Source organism: Rhyacophila brunnea, unplaced genomic scaffold (assembly GCF_057557595.1).
Source record: "Rhyacophila brunnea isolate RB1 unplaced genomic scaffold, BYU_Rbru_1.0 scaffold_6, whole genome shotgun sequence".
Taxonomy (NCBI): Eukaryota; Metazoa; Arthropoda; class Insecta; order Trichoptera; family Rhyacophilidae; genus Rhyacophila; species Rhyacophila brunnea.
In genome coordinates, this window is record NW_028233276.1 from 17,808,911 (window position 1) to 17,825,452 (window position 16,542).

The window sequence follows — 16,542 nt, forward strand, 5'->3', positions numbered from 1 at the left end:
TTTGTCAATTTATGGCTACAGCCGTATGTTGTAGCTTAACCACTGGGGAATGCCAAAAGAAATGACGTATTTCAAAAAAACACTACCTTATTCTTAGGTCAATAATTATTATAAAGCAATCATTATTCGTAGGATGTTTATCACACTTGAATGGTCAAAGACATAGCTTATAATTAGTATCTTTAGAATTATCTTCAAATGTGTTAATCTTGCCTATTTTTTGAATAATAAAATGCCTAATTCTTGTCAAATTTGGGATCACAGAGATTATCAATATAATTTTTTATCGTAAATATTTCACTATAATAATGTCGACATAAATTTTACTGATGGTTTTATAAATGCGTTTAAAAATTAATAAATGTAAAAAATCTTAACACCACTGCACATTTATGTACTGAAATATGACTATATTCTAAAACATTAGAGCGAGAGGTTTAAAAGAATTCTATTTTGTGTAATAAAAATACTTTATGCATCAAATGTTTAAAATAAATATAAAGGATAATAAGGCTTCAAAATTATATAAATAGATTATCTACATCGTTAAAGGAATGTCCAGGATCATGCTTTGAAAATAGAATAAAAGCTCCATTTTGACCCACGCTGAGGACGTTCCGCCCTTAATACTTTCGATCTAACTGCTTCAGATAACATGATGAGTTAAATTAGTTTACTTCCAGTTTCACCAGTGACGTCATATAGGGACGGGAAATTCAAGAAAGAATAATTTGCCGATTATTTTTTCGGTTAATAAATTCAGCTTACTGAATTTAATCATCTGCGTCCTACTAAATGTTGAAATATATTCTAAGTCCTTGGATAACGCATAATATATGATATCTATTTAGAATTAATGAATCAACAACGAGTCGATTTCTTTTGTCAGACGCAAATACTACGGTAAATGATAGAATAACTGACCCAAAACTATCATCCCGATGAGATTGTATTGAAAGACTAATTGGCTCGGTTTAGTAAAAATAACGGCAGAGGTGGAATTTTAAATTTGTCTAAGGGTGTTACTGAGTTTCTGTACAATAACATTATTTCATTTTGTTAGACTCATGACTGGAACTGGAATAATTATTAGTGTTTTTTGTTGTCATGGACACTACTTCCTTCATTATTCCCTTCCTTTCGATGTTAGCGCAGATCGAATATTGTCTTTAATCAATTCTCCTCAATTCCTCTCGATCTTCAGCAGTCTTCAGACTGTCCTGTACGCCAAGCAACACCACCGCGTCACGTCTCACTCCATCGATCCAGCTCCAGCAGAGCTGTGATCTACCATTTTCTGAACTATATATTACTATTATCTCGAATATTGATTATTTATACACATAGTTATTAAAGTTTACAACGTGAATGAAACATAATTAATATTCAGTGAGTGAAGTAAAATTAAAATTGACCTCAGTAAGTAGTTGATCTTTGAAAAAATATTTAAAAATATATTTCACGAAATACATTTAAAAAATGTGTAAAAAACGCAATGGAAAACATAAGTTTTTTTTTTATAAATAGGTAAATATATAAATATTGTTAAAAAAATATTGCAATTGACTGATTGTAATGAGAAAGCCAAATTATCTACAGACTAAAGAAAAATGTTTGATACAGTTTTGAACTGAACTCATTTAAAATGGACTTACATAATTGAATGCAATCAATCAGACCAAGTTTCTAATAACAATATTCTTTTCCGTGCCAATGTGTATGCGGAGTGTGTCTAATGTCTTATACATGTTATGTGTTATCAATGGACGTGTGAAACAACCATTCGTTTAGGTTAGAATAGTCTTTCCAGATCAATAGTATAGATGTTAGTTAAGATGTAATTGTGTTCTTGCGGTGACCTACAACTATTGGCCCGATTATCTTACATTATATTAGTGGTACAATCACCGACTATATTACTCTTTTCAATCATAAGCAGCTACTTTCATAGATCGTGATCGTGTTAGTTGCAAGTTTCTACTATATAACATTGACAGATAAAATACTAGATTACCTATTTATGTTCCTACTTAGTCTTTAGTATTCAATACAATACTGGAGATTTAAGTATGTGGAATACGTTATTTTATTTATATATGTGCCTATTTGTATATTATATTGTTTTAACGTTTTCTCTGCCCAATCATTGTCGAATCATATAGTAATTATTATTGTTGGCTGTATAAATTCAATCCATGGTCCACCATATAATATAGTACCTGCTGTGAGGCCGTACGGACATAGTAATTTACACATAGTTACGATATCGCGAAGAAGTGTACCTACTGTAGAAAGAGTTCATACCAGAAAATACGAAAATAAGGCAAGTGGATTAGGTAATAGTTTGGTTGTCGCTATAAGAAGGTTACCTAAACCCGTGTTAAAGTTTGACATGTAAACGAAACGCGCATTCAATTATGATAATATTTGAGGACATTCGGCGGGCTTTGTATTCCTTGCGATTTAAGGCCTGTCACAAATAAAAACTGGAAATAAACGTATTTTGAAAAACTTCAAAAACGTACTTATCAGAGAAAAAACATTGGACCGAGTGGGACTAGTCTATCGATCTTTATGTAATGCATGCGATTAATTTCTTATAACTACGTTTTAACAGAGGTATTCAAATTCCACCTGCAAAATCTTGATTTATCTATGCCGACTGACTTTCGCATTTCTATCTTATTAGTCCGTTCTGTGGTAGATAGTAGATACCATAATAGATTTTTGAGTATAATTCTGTCGAAAAGTCGAAAATATCAACTTTCACACTAATACATACATACGTACCTAATACATTTCCATTACCAAATTATTATTTTATTTATTTAGGAAATTCGAATGATATGTAAAACAACCCAAAGCCAATTTACGCCAAACGTGAAATTATTTCTATTTTACCTATATAGTGTTTCAAATCGATTTTGAACAACTAAAAAATACTGATGACGTAAGTACCTTTTGTCCGAACGTAGAGCGAAGAAAATCAAAAGCCCTTGACAAAAATAAGCTGGGATTGCTTTGCCCAATTAATTATTTGTGATTCATTTTAAAATATCCCATTAAGCGAAAGTGAAAGTATAGTGAAATTTGTGTAATTTTTAATATAAAAATTAGCCATAAAATAACGGAGTTGTGAACTGTTTTAAAAAAAACAATTCAAACATTGAGACCACAACAGCTAATTAGTACACGAATGGCCGTTTAAACAATTTGACTCGGAGAAAATAAAAACTATGAATTGTATACATTATCTATGTTTTGAACGGTCTCTCAACTAGGTACTAGTATGTAAAAAAAGTACATGTTTATATCAATAAATCCCGAATTTCATGAATGATTTGAAAACTCCTCTTAAATCATTGTCACTACATCGTTTTTTAAATGAATGATAGAAAAAATGATGTATGTGTATCCCTACTTTAAGTACTTCTAAAAGTAATGGGCGAGCGGTTACCGCATCGGCTTATACTATCGAAGGTCTCGAGGTTCGAATACTGGGTCTGGCAAAATTCACACTCTGTTTTTCAATGTGTGTTTGGACCTAATATGTTCAGCAAGAGTCCAACATCATTTTCTTGTAAAAAAAAACTGTTGACACAGTCTCCACTTTTTGGAGGTCCATATTATGATCTTAGGATTGCACATGGTACAGGTATAGGTGTAGAAAAGTAATTTTACGGATAAATATGTGTTCGTTTTTCCGATAACACACAATGCTGTCACTCTCAATTTCGAATTCGGTGTCACTGGCAATGTCGTTAGGGGTAGACTTATTTGATATTCGTGTCGGGAACATTTTTTTTCACCGCGACGCCGGCTTCCCCTTGTATTTTTTTGTGGAAACTTTTTGATTCAAAAAGTTATTTCTGAATACGAATGACTTAACGGTATTTATAGTCATAATATGTCGTTCGCAGAATGTTACGACCAAACATGTCATATGTACGACAATTAAAAAAAATAGTATTTGATTGGTAACATTACTATTAAGGCTTTTAGTCTATCTTTATCTGGTTTTACTTCAATAATTTTGAGGATATCAGAATTTGGTATTAATGTTTTTTTCCCATTGAGTAGTTTTTAATATCGAAGACGTAAAATGAAAGTTTTGAAGAGGGTAAATTTTTAAAAAAAGAATTACGTCATAACGTTGATTGAAAGATTATCACTGTTTTAGTAATATATTTACAATTGTAATTATCTATTATCTGCTTTCGTTTTAATGGAAGCATTTTTAATTATGCACTTTTATATCGTAACTGTGCATTCAGTGGAAAATGATTTATATTGATAATTTAACATATTTCTTGGAGGTTGGTTTTCGGAAAAAGATGTTGCCTAATGAGGAAGACTGCTGACAGCCTAAATACTTTAGGGCTTGCGCAGACAGAGCGCGGTCAGGCGGTCTGCGTTCCGCGTTCGGAGTTCGGCGTTCTTTGTACTGTATGGACTTCATACTGTATGGGTACACAGCCGGCGGTCAGACCGCGCCGGTCAATTGGAACGCTAGAGTTCTGGAGTTCTATGCCCGGAATTACAAAGAACGCCGTACCTCCCGTCCAGTCCCGTCATAGGAATTTGAGCAGTCACACAACATAGAGCGAAACCACACGGGGGAGTGAGTACGCAACAGCGGTGCTTTCTCACTTCCACTCGCAGTCGGAATATAGCGGTCTCGCATTATGCAGCGCTTGTGTCAGTACAACGTTTGTAAACAAATGGAACGCTTATTGTTGACCGCCACTTGTCTGCTGTCCCTGAACGTTAGCGGTCAACGGTCGGTTGAACGCAGAACTCCGACCGCTCTCTGTCTGCGCAAGCCCTTAATTATTTTCATCATAGCGTACATATAGACAATATGGATACCGAAAACATTGTTGTCTCATGACTTTTGTGATTAAATTCTAATTGGTAAATAGTGTTTTTACTACTTCATATAGGTATATCGGATTTCGACACCTGGGCTTAGTATCTTTTGGCTATTTGGTGAAATTTAAAATAAATAATTAAATCTGGGAATGATTAGTTCTGATTCTATTTTTTTCCCTTCTAAATACACTGTCTTGTGACAATACGCCAATGCGAAATCAAACGTCATGGACTTACTTTCCTCCCTGCCGTACAGTCATATCATATCCCTCTAATTTTTATTATCAATACGAAGTGGTAGCCATTGTATGAAACTCGTTAGGAATAAAACCTAAATACTAATTCACGTGTGAGAATCTGGTAGGCTACTAACATCTATAGGTGCGTGCAAGTTTAGTAGTAGCGCATGTACATCATTACATAATATTTACATATTGTGTGAGTCTGGAACACCTCGGATATTAGGCTGATTACTCGGGGGTGTGAAAGGGGTATATTACATTCTTGCTCAATCACTAAGCGTAAGTGCTTTCCATAGACATTTCCGAGAATAAATTTAACGTAGTTATGACATTAAACTCCACTAACATTAGCTTTTATGAATTTTGTAATCAATTTCAATAAAATAATTAATCCGTTTTAAAGATTTAATATTTCTTTTCTTTCGACCATGTCCGATCCTAATAGGATCATATGGGCCTCCACATAGTGGAGGTTTGTATTAACAGATTTTATTTTTACGAGAAATGGATGTCAGCCACTTGCTCAACCTAATAGGTCCATTCTCTGACTCATACACAAATTGAAAAACAATATGTGTAGGTACTTGCCAGACCCAGGATTCGAACCTGGGACCCTCGACACTATACACCGGTGCTTAAGCCACGTATAATTCATGATAATAAAATTGTCATATTATTAAGTTAAACTTTATCAAATATTATCTTGCTTATTCCTCTTTGTCTTGCCTAATGACTGAGGATCGAGACGCGGATAATTAGGTCGTCGGGTCTATCTCGGCATTCAGCTGTATGCATGGCTTGTGTCAGTGGATGCTCAGTGGAATTCTCGATTTGCTCCGTCCACCTTGAGTTTTTCCAGTTTGTCGTTCTCCCTGCTGCGGGGTGAAATGTTTTACAATACCTACTGCTTACCAGTAATGTTTTTGTGTAAATAGCTGTCGCCAATGTTCTTCAATGCGGACTATACCAGTATTCATCATTATTGCATCACGTTAATTAAGAAAATTAATAAGTACTATCGACCAAGAGTTCCGTAAAAAAAAGTATTTATATTTGATTTATGATAAGTATTCCATTTGAGTCGTTTTTTGCCACCCGGGTTCGCTTTTTGACATCTTCATGCACTATGCGCACTCTCCAATGTTGAATGCACACTGACAACGAATACAGTTAATTCTCGTATTATAACAAATGAATAGGTACAATAAATGAACGTAAAAACTTTATTACTAAATAGGAGTAAATATAAAAACCAATACACTCAGTAAACGTATTAAGAAGTCATTTCTCATAAACAATGGAAATATTTAAAATTTAATATAATTTGCAAATGTCAATAAATGTACCTACGTTAAATAAATAAAAAAGAAATAAACAATACTAACGTATAATCCATAATCGGTGAACTGAATGAATGCATCGACTGTGGCACAACATGTCAAGCTTTAGATGTATGTTGGTTAATTTTGATTAATAACTATTTTAATTTTATCTAATTTCAACTCTTTATTAATGTATTTTCAGATGTTTATGAGCAATTTACGTCAGAAATTTTGTAGCCATTTATCTCTTATCACGATCGTCTAATATTGATTAGGATTATACATTTTAAGACATAGTCCGAGTTAACTAGGTGGACCGGTGATTTCTAATTTCTTACGTATTACTCTTACTAAATAAAGGGGTAGTGCTAATCAACGTATATATGTTGGATCTTATTATACTCGTCGAGTTTTTTTTTTAATTGTGCATAGCAGCCGACAGTTTACCTGTACTTCCCCACCTGAGCAACAATCAACAAACTTGTATCGAGACGGGCGGCGGGCGTTCGGCGAGCCGCAATTCACGCGGCGCGTCAGTTTGGCATCGCTTCTGTCGGAACAGGACCGTTCCCAGCCGAGCGAGCGCCTCCTCTTTCGCGCTCTTCCCCTATTTACTAACCTAACCTTCGTGGCGCTCCGACGCACGCGCCTTTCCTCTTTTAATTTCGTGGAGATCGAGATCAGCTGTTGTTGATTTGCGCGCGCCCCCGGACCAGTTATTGTAATATTGTTGTTTTTCATTTCACGTCACGTCAAAAATTTTAGTTTTTTTCGTTTGTTTTTTTAATAAATTGTAATGCTGTGTTTTAGTACCGTGCTCCGCTGTGTATGGATGCTGTAATGTGATATTTATGTAGAATCTTTTTTGTTTTTGTTTCGTTTTTGAATTCATTGTCAGTGGTCAGAATTGCGTAGATTGTCCGACTGCTTGGTCACGTTATTAAATTTCGTGATTATTGCAGTGAATCCGGTTTTTTCAAAGTATCAAATTCTACTCGAAAAGTTGACGTATACATTTAAACAAAAATATATAATATACGTGCACGTTGATATTATAATACTCCTGTTTGAAGTAAAATCCGTGATGGGCTTAATTATATTTGCTATTATTTAAGAATGTGACATCACTAAATTAACTATTCTCAAACAAGTCTCATTTATAACAAATTACTTAAAGATTTTTTTGATATCACGTCATTCGAAAATTCTTTACAAAGTGAACAAGTTTTTGTGATTATTGTTTTTTTTTTGCCAAAAATGTTGTTTAGTTTTGTGCAGTGGGAATAAATTGAGTGTGGTGTTTTTTTTGAATTGACAGTGCATATATTCGCATCCATTGGATTTGTACAAGTTTTTAGATGATATCCGAGCGACAGTGTTGATTGGTTTTCAATGAGGTTTTTGCTCGCTATTCTAACGTCATCACTTGTTATTGACTTTGCATTATTATGAATGCCCATTGTTTCTCTTCTGTCTGAGATGGCAATACATAAAATGGCACACGTAGCATTATAGAATTGACGAAAATTACCATCGGTCGTAACACTTACACAGGGGCGGTTCAGGGTCAAGACCGCCCCCTAAAGTTTGATAAAAACGCTTAATTGATTATGTTTTAAACGAATTGAATGAATTATTGGTCTTCGATCAATTTGTGATAAGTATGTGAATAATTAGTAATTTCTAAATATATCTCCAGTTTTACTATTATTTATTACGTTTCTGTTGGTTCTTTCGTTTGGTCAACCCTATAATTATAATACATACAGTGGTTAGTTTTATAAAGATTATTGTTGCGGTTTCTTTTCTCGGTTGGCAGAGAAATACCTAGTCGAGATTGTATTCTTTTAATGGATAATTGTTATCAGTCTTGCATTTTAATTTACGAAGACCACAGACAATATTTTTTTCGCAATTTAATGTAAAGCTTCTTAAAAATCTTAAATTTACCAGAAAGAATAATAATTAGGTATACAAAGCAACTAAGTAATAATTAATCAGATATACAAATAAATTACACACAGAAGCTAGGTACGTGTAACCAAAATAGAAAATACCCTTTTGTTTTGGGTTTTTTTCGTTAATATTAATGAAATCTTGATGTTTGAAATCTTATAGTAAGTAGACATTATATATTTTATAACCTCGTCACTACACTTCAATGCGGAATAGTAAATAATAACATATCTCCTTAAACTGAATACAAAACGTTTAATTATCAAGTGGGTTTACGAGTTCCTTACAGCTTAATGCGGAGAATAAATCAGTATAAATAATAAATGAATTAATCGCGTTATCTATTGGCAGCTGCTTGACAAAGCAAACATACTAGTTTTTTTTTCATTCAAAAATTGGCATTGGAAAATTTTCGCCGCACACACTGGGCGCTTGAAATCAAACAATATTAACATAGTCACAATTATTATGCATAGGTAAGTAACTAAATCCAGTCTCGTATAAATAGATATTTCTTGAAATTTTGCCTTGACACCCACCGTCAAATTTTTTTATTTGAAATTTACAAATATTGGGGTTATCTTAATCAAATATTTAACGCTCATGGTTAACTGGACTTACGAGACCGTGTTTCATGTAGGTCGGTCCTTAATTCAACTGCTTTATTTGAACAATTGTAACACATTTTTTTCGCTAAAAGTGTTTTCAATATTGTTGGAAAACGTTGTATTAAATTGAATAAACTGTAGTATTTCGTGCCCTTAGCTATTTCCTGTTACTAATAAATAAACAATTTAAATTATAACCACATGACGTACAATTTTAATTATCAAGATAATTATCGTGTGTATTATTAGTTTTTCATTAATAATTTATTTAGTTCCTATTTTAATTTCCAGCTGTTCAAATATGTTTTCTTTAAGCCGGGATTATTAAAATTAAGGCTAACATTAATTATTAGGCAGTTATTTGTATATACATATTCATTTTTTTTAATCTTTTTTTTTCTTGCGTAAAATAAATATTTTACGCATTTGCGCCACATGTACGATTCGTAATCTTTACATCACTGTGTTTATTGTGTTTATCATAATAATCGATACATTTTAATATTATAATAAGATATTGTTAACAGATATATCGATGTTAGCTAAATCGCTCGTATCTCTCACTCCAGTTACGCGTTTTCGTTTATTACCAAATATGTTTTAAATGTCCACGGAATATTTTATTCACATTATTGATTAACGATTAGGTACGGAGAGCCACATTCCGAGTTATGCTTATCTATGCCTACTCAGTAGGCGTAGCTCTAACATTATCACCTTGGCACGATTGGCATAGCTAAACAACTTCGTACAACGAAATAAAACCATCTTTGCAGAAATGATATTAACATACTCGTCTCATTCGAATATCACCTGACTCACATTCCGAATTCTTAATGAATTCCATTACTACAAACAAATGAAACTTCAGTGCATACTGCAATCTACTGGAATTTGATTTAATTATGGTGACAATTTTGCGAGAAATCCCGTATGCATTCTCCAGATGAATAGTATGTGCAGAGCAGATTATCAAAGCCTTTTTCAGGATCCACGATTAAACCGGTGAATGGTCTGTTTTTTTCAAGAATATTTAATATGTTCTATCGCTTCTTATATTAAGTCTTTTGTTAAACTATAGAATCTGTTTCAAAATTTGATGAATCCGGTCGGCTGTCGGCTCAAGTCAAATGCTGCTGGCTTCTTGTTGTTTTTTTCTGTACCATTAAGTGACGTGTGATGAATTGATAAGGTATTAAGTTAATTACACATGTTATAATTACTATCATACGTTTTTAACAGACATAAACAGTCTTCTATAATTAATGTATTTGCTGTAATTTTATATTACTTACTTAGTATTTTACAAATACCCTAAATGTAAGTACCAGTGTGAATAACAGTTGATATGTACTTACTATAATTATAGTAAAATTTTGATTAAATGATAAACTTAAACCTGGAAATTGTGCTATAAATTTTCGCTAAATATGCTAAATTACTTTTGAAGGATTTAATGTTCAGTGTACTATAGTTTTGTCAGAAATACTATAGTTTTCATTCCTTTGTACTATTATAATAAAGTAATAAGCATATGAAAATATGTCAACACTACCTACATAATAATACAGATATCAACATAACCATAATATCCCTTTTTATTTCATGCTCGAGATAGTTTTTCTCACAAATGTGAAACTCAATTGCTGCTATGAACGGGAGTTAACAACAAAAATTGTCGTTAATTAGTATGCCTTGGCTGAGACTTTCACGGTTCTCGGTTGTATAATAATATTATATGATGATTAGGTTATCGCCGCGTGTTTTATCGTCAGTTTACCCCGACGTTTCGAGCCTTGACTAAATATATAATAATCGTCAAGGCTGCCAATAGTTATTATCCGTGTAACGATCTCCAAATATGAGTATGTGAGAATGATAAAAACACATCTTGATAAATAATGATAATCCAATCAGCGATTTAACGTAGTGAAGCTGCCTCAGCTGAAGAATTCACAGAAAGGTCTGTTAAGTATAATAATATTATGTTGAAACAATGTTTGCTATTGGTTTAACTAATAATATGTACCTAAGTGGTATTGTGAAAGAGACGGGTCCCTCGTTCGGAGTCCATACGATATAATAGACCGCGGAATTGATTGAGAATGAAAGGCATTATAATGATGCAGTTTTGTTTGATTAGGATATTGTGGTCAGCGGCCTTGAGATGTTGCGCCGTAAGTGAGTCGTTATCGCGAACTGGACCGCGATACCTCAAGACATTACCCGACATTTTGTTGGTCTACTACCTTTGTACATTTTTGCGGTTTTTTTATGCGGCATGTCGACCGCAATGTTTACACTGATCTAATTGGGAGGAAGTCTAATTTTATATCACCTCATATATCCAGTTTTAATGTAGATACATATGTGATATTGCCGTAATAAATAAATTTAATTTCATATCAGGTGATTAGGAAATGAATGTCTCTAAAGTTTTGCATATAAAAATGTTCATTTTTCTGAAAATCTGTTAATAAAATAAATTGATAGGTACATAACTTTACAACGTTGCAAACTCGGGTGTTTTTCTTGCCAGATCTACCATTTTTAAATAGGCATAGCTTGAAAGATGTACATCTCACGTATATAGCGTTCAATCTCAGCATTTTCCGATACTGCAGGTTAATACAGTAGATTTAAGCCTTTTAATAAAAAAAAAACAGTTGCATCCAATTTGATTCAATAATATAAATGATAACCGAATTTCGTACATGTATTAATTTTTAGTTGTAGGTATGGACTTGTTTACCAGTTTTGAAACAATACATTGTTTCTTCAATCGTAGTTTTTGTGATGGACATTTTGAGAAAATCTAGAATTATTTTCTGTTATCTAGTATTTATTTGTATGACTGACTGTTGGCAACACTGAACTGTTTATTTACTTTTACATAATATTATTCTTGACACAACAGTTCTGGTTTCGAGTCGTCCCCATTTGGTCTATCCTCATTCGATCCGGGATCCGGATCCTATGCCACGCCATTCAATCATCAGACTTTGGGTCTCTCAGCTGTCCTGCGATCAAACCGCCTCATCCTAACTTAACTTAACGCATCCTGGTTATATGTTACTTACGTACAATTGATTTATTCTGCTGTTGTTATTCTTGGTGTAAAGCGTACCTACATACTAACTTGAAACACCACGGAGCTACGCCATTTCTTACTAATGAAATTGCTATGTATTGATTTTTTAAATAAACGTGGAATAAATACTAAAAACTATATTCTGTTGAATTACATAACATACCCAAGAAAATTTAATTTAATCACTTTTGTATTTCTACCTACGATAAATTTCCACTAAAAACGTACGAAGAATACATTTTACGTTATACGAATACCTTATCACAAACAATAGCCAATATTTTCACACTATTCGAGTCACTATTGGCATTATCTTTATCATGACTAATGGTTAAAAACTTCGACTAACATCGAACATTTCTATATAATCGATAGCTCCACTAGCTATTACTTATTTTTCAATTGTTGCGTAGCAGTATAATATTATGTTTTGTAATAATTGAACTGAGGCCGAGGCAAACTTTTATTAGTCTTATCACACTGGCGATTCAATAGGGAAATAATATTTCTGTTTATTTTACGTTTATTGGAATTTTATTACACCCTCCCGTGCGAGCCATTTACTTTTTGTCGCCGTATAACTCAGCATTATAAATAATAAACATATCGGCACAACCCTCTAATGCAGTGGTCGTGAAATTCCTAAATCCGTTTTTTTATATTTCTAATATTCATTCCATATTCCATTTCACAATATCATAATATTAATTGTAGGTATTTTTTTTTTTAAATCGATTGCATTATCAATACTATTATGTGCAGATTTTAATTGTCTCATGCTCATTTACTCGTATGGCGGCAGGCCGTTTCTGTCAATTTATTAAACAACAATAGACCCACTGATGAAAACACGACTTGAAATATAAACTTGATCGTTCTCATCTGGCATAGTTAATTTTTGTATTATTATATTTTATGAACGCCGGGATCTCCGCATCTCGCCATGCTGCTTCCCATGTGCTTTGCGCATTTGTGTATGATCAATTCGCAAAATCTACCTTCATTTATTCGCACTTATCTTACAAGTAGATGTTTAAGTCGCGAATGTGGTATTGGTAATTTTCAATAATAGTATTTCCTCCTTAAACTATATAATTATATTAAATCGTTTTTTTTTTAATTTACACTTTATACCTAGTGTTGTTTAGTTATCTTTATTGTTACCGATGTATGCATATCAGTTTCTTCCATAACTTTTCATGTCGAGCACATAAACTAGAAAAGTTTTTTGATTATAATTTTCCACGTGTGGTTTTTACTGCGGTAGCTTTTTCGAAGTATTAATAGTTATAGCAGTTTATTTTAGAGTTTGTGTTCACCTCACTCGGAAAGTTACGTAGTTAGATAAGATATTTTGTAACACTATACTCCCACGTAAACTGAAAGAAATTTGTATGCTATCACGGTTAATTCATGTATGCGTAACTTTGCGAACGCACTGTCTTGAAATTCCATACAGGTACTAAATCCACGTAGAGAAGTTACTAATTCGAGCAAAAATGTTTTATCGTGTTTAACATAATCTAAGATCACGCCGTGTTCATTTACATTAAACTGCAGATTTTTGTCATTTTATTGTTTTAGCTGGCTGTCACATCTAAACTAGCCTCATCTGCCGCACAGCTATAAATCAAACTTTCTAGGAACGTCGTTTCGATGTCCCGTAATATGAAGACCGCGACCTAGCGACAGTCGCGTGTTAACCTCTCGAAACGTATCTATATTATTTTGGATGCTGCGACCGGCAAGCCGGTAAAGGAATGACCAATTCGTAGGTGTGCGTATGCGTTCTGGCGTCTTCGACTCGCAGTCCAATACGGATTCGGTTTGTTGTTAGCAGCACTAGATGTTTTTTTTTTCATACTAAAAAGTCACATTCGACCACTCTGCGGAGCTACATTTTGGTGTGTTTTGTGAATAACGATGACGTCACATCGACGTATTCGACACGTTGCAGACTAGACGAGTTTTGATGTGCAAGCTGGCTTATATTTTATGCCTGTAAAATTATGTTATCCTCAGACGTGGTGGGTAGATGATAAAATCAATCATTTATATCTAACAATATTAACTGATTTTATTAGATGCGTATTTCATATTGTAAAGCAATCGATTGCCCACATCATTATAGATTTTCAATAAATCCGATTCGTCAGGCCTAATAAACGATCAATCACGAATGGTTTATCGGTAACCTGTTAATAGTGGGCAAAATTTGAATCTGTCCGCCCATAGTCAATTTTCGTTGGATGGGTGCGACCTCACTCCGATTTTGTAATATTACGTAAAATACCGCCTGTGACCTGTATGCCGTACAGCTATCGATTAGAGATTTCATATCTCAAGAAAGGGATTGCTGAGATATCGAATCTAATAAAAAGTAATCGAATTATCGTTCGAAAAGTAACCGTATTTCTTTTGACGTCTCTAAATACTAAAAACACAAAAAATATTTTCAAACCGTTTACTCTTGTAATTATAAAATTCAAGTTTTCGGCGAACTCTCGTATTATTTGCAATCATCATTTTGGATTTGCTAGACATTAAATTATTAATACATGCTAACTATTATTAATTCAAATATTTTAATAATTTTATTCTGCCATTTGATTTCTTAATAAATTATACGTATTTTTGCTGACATTGATTGCGTAATATTATTTCTGTTGCAATTTCAATGACGATATTTTCAATTATATAAATTATTTTTAATGTACTAACATATTGAATACTTATATTTTTTTTTTTAAATATTCGTGTCAGCTGATTTGATATTTAAATGCCAAATGCACATTCTTACTCATGATTTCTAATTATTTCCCAATAATGGTATAAGCAAATGATGAATACTTTGATCAATAAAAATATGTCTATTCAAAATTCGTCCAATTATTATGTAAATTTAGCTATCGCATTAGCCGTACTATACATTAAATTTACATGTGGGCATAACGGAAATGTAGGACATTTATCTAGTACTTACTGCGGAAATCTACAGAATAATGTACCTATATATTTTTAAAATTCCAGTAGATTCATGTTTTGATACAATATCTTACGAATTAGTATGTTACCAATCAGCAGTTTATTAATTGAACTCGCGTTTACACGGTAGGACCCGATTATAATAGTTCTGAAACAAAATTACTTTTGTTAATTCTACTTTAACTTCATTCACGTTGATAGCTATTCCGGGCTATAATCGGACTGTAATTTTCGCACTTCAAATATCAATTCATTATAATATCGAGGTTGATAAAGCAAAAAATAATTATTGTCATTTCATATTTCTCTCCTGTAATCTTGCAAATTCCCCCTTGCAGCCTTTTAGTTTACCACCCTCGGTACAGCACACATGTGTATAGTGAAACTCTGCCTTCCTTTCCATCCATAATGCATATTCCTTAATATAAAATCTATACACGCTTTTGTTGTATAATGTTGCATAATCATTTTCCGGTAAGCGGTAAGCTTAAAAGCATCGCATTGCAGTGCAGATAATGGGCAGGAGAGGGCGCTGCAAAAGCCTTAAACAATGTTTACGATACACCCCGGCTAAATTTGCCCCATTGCTCCGCTGAATACTGTACCTAGCGGTTTCCATACAATTTTAATTGATAACGATGTTGTTTTACTCCTCGTACCGGAGATGGTTCCTACTTCCCACCCTTCGCATTTGGTATACTATCGATTATATTGCTATATACTTAATTAACTATCAGTTGACCCACAAAGCACTAATTTGTTAAAATCACGTATGTTTTACTAATCTTTCGCTTTTGCTTTCTGTAGCTATAGACTTTCTCCAACAATTCTCAACTTGTGTTTGTCCATATATAGACCGCTTTCTAGTGTAGTACCTACCCCTAATTGTACGACGGTAGTTACCCATCTCCATGTAGCCAAATATGTTTTCCCTCTCTCTTCTTCTGCTTCACTTGGCATCTGTTCATTGCCATTCTTGCGTTGCGCACCACATAGCCAGCGCAGTCTCCCAATTTTTATTTATTGAACCGTAGAGCTCAGCATTGTATCTTCTCCCAAATTAAATGAAACAAATTATAGGAAACAAAAGTATAATAGCTTGTCAGATGTTTTTAGTGCAGTACTAGCATATTGCCACACACAAGAATATTGACAGGTGGTAATTGTTTTCCAGTTTAAATAATATAACACCAAAATATCCACATATGCCATATTATGAATGTTTCCTAAATTGTAATATTCCTCTCAATCTCATAAATGTGTGCATATGTATAGTTTAACTTATGTGTAGACATACACACACAAGGAGTTGTCTGAAAATTAATTTTACAGTACGTAAAGCGGTTAATTCTATTGCTAATTAAATTTATTAGTCAAACCAGGCAGTTATAACTTGACAGTTACATGTTACATTAATTAATACGAAATATAAGCATTTTTAATTAACACATTAAAAGTGATTTCTT

General features: G+C 33.2%; 1 protein-coding gene across 35 annotated transcripts in view; it reads left to right on the top strand.

The window, feature by feature from the left end:
• ens (MAP7 domain containing protein ensconsin) overlaps window positions 1–16,542 on the top strand; it is a 536,619-nt gene that overhangs the window by 337,211 nt on the left and 182,866 nt on the right. For 7 of the 35 annotated variants that reach the window (XM_085956426.1, XM_085956428.1, XM_085956444.1 and 4 more), the window contains exon 1: window positions 6,972–7,157. The exons of 24 other annotated variants lie outside the window; for them this stretch is intronic. The gene's annotated coding sequence lies outside the window, so the exon portion shown is untranslated. Of the gene's footprint in view, window positions 1–6,906; window positions 7,158–7,242; window positions 7,290–7,335; window positions 7,834–16,542 lie in introns of those variants that run through there. 4 more of the 35 variants (XM_085956430.1, XM_085956435.1, XM_085956434.1 and 1 more) reach the window with 4 other exon arrangements.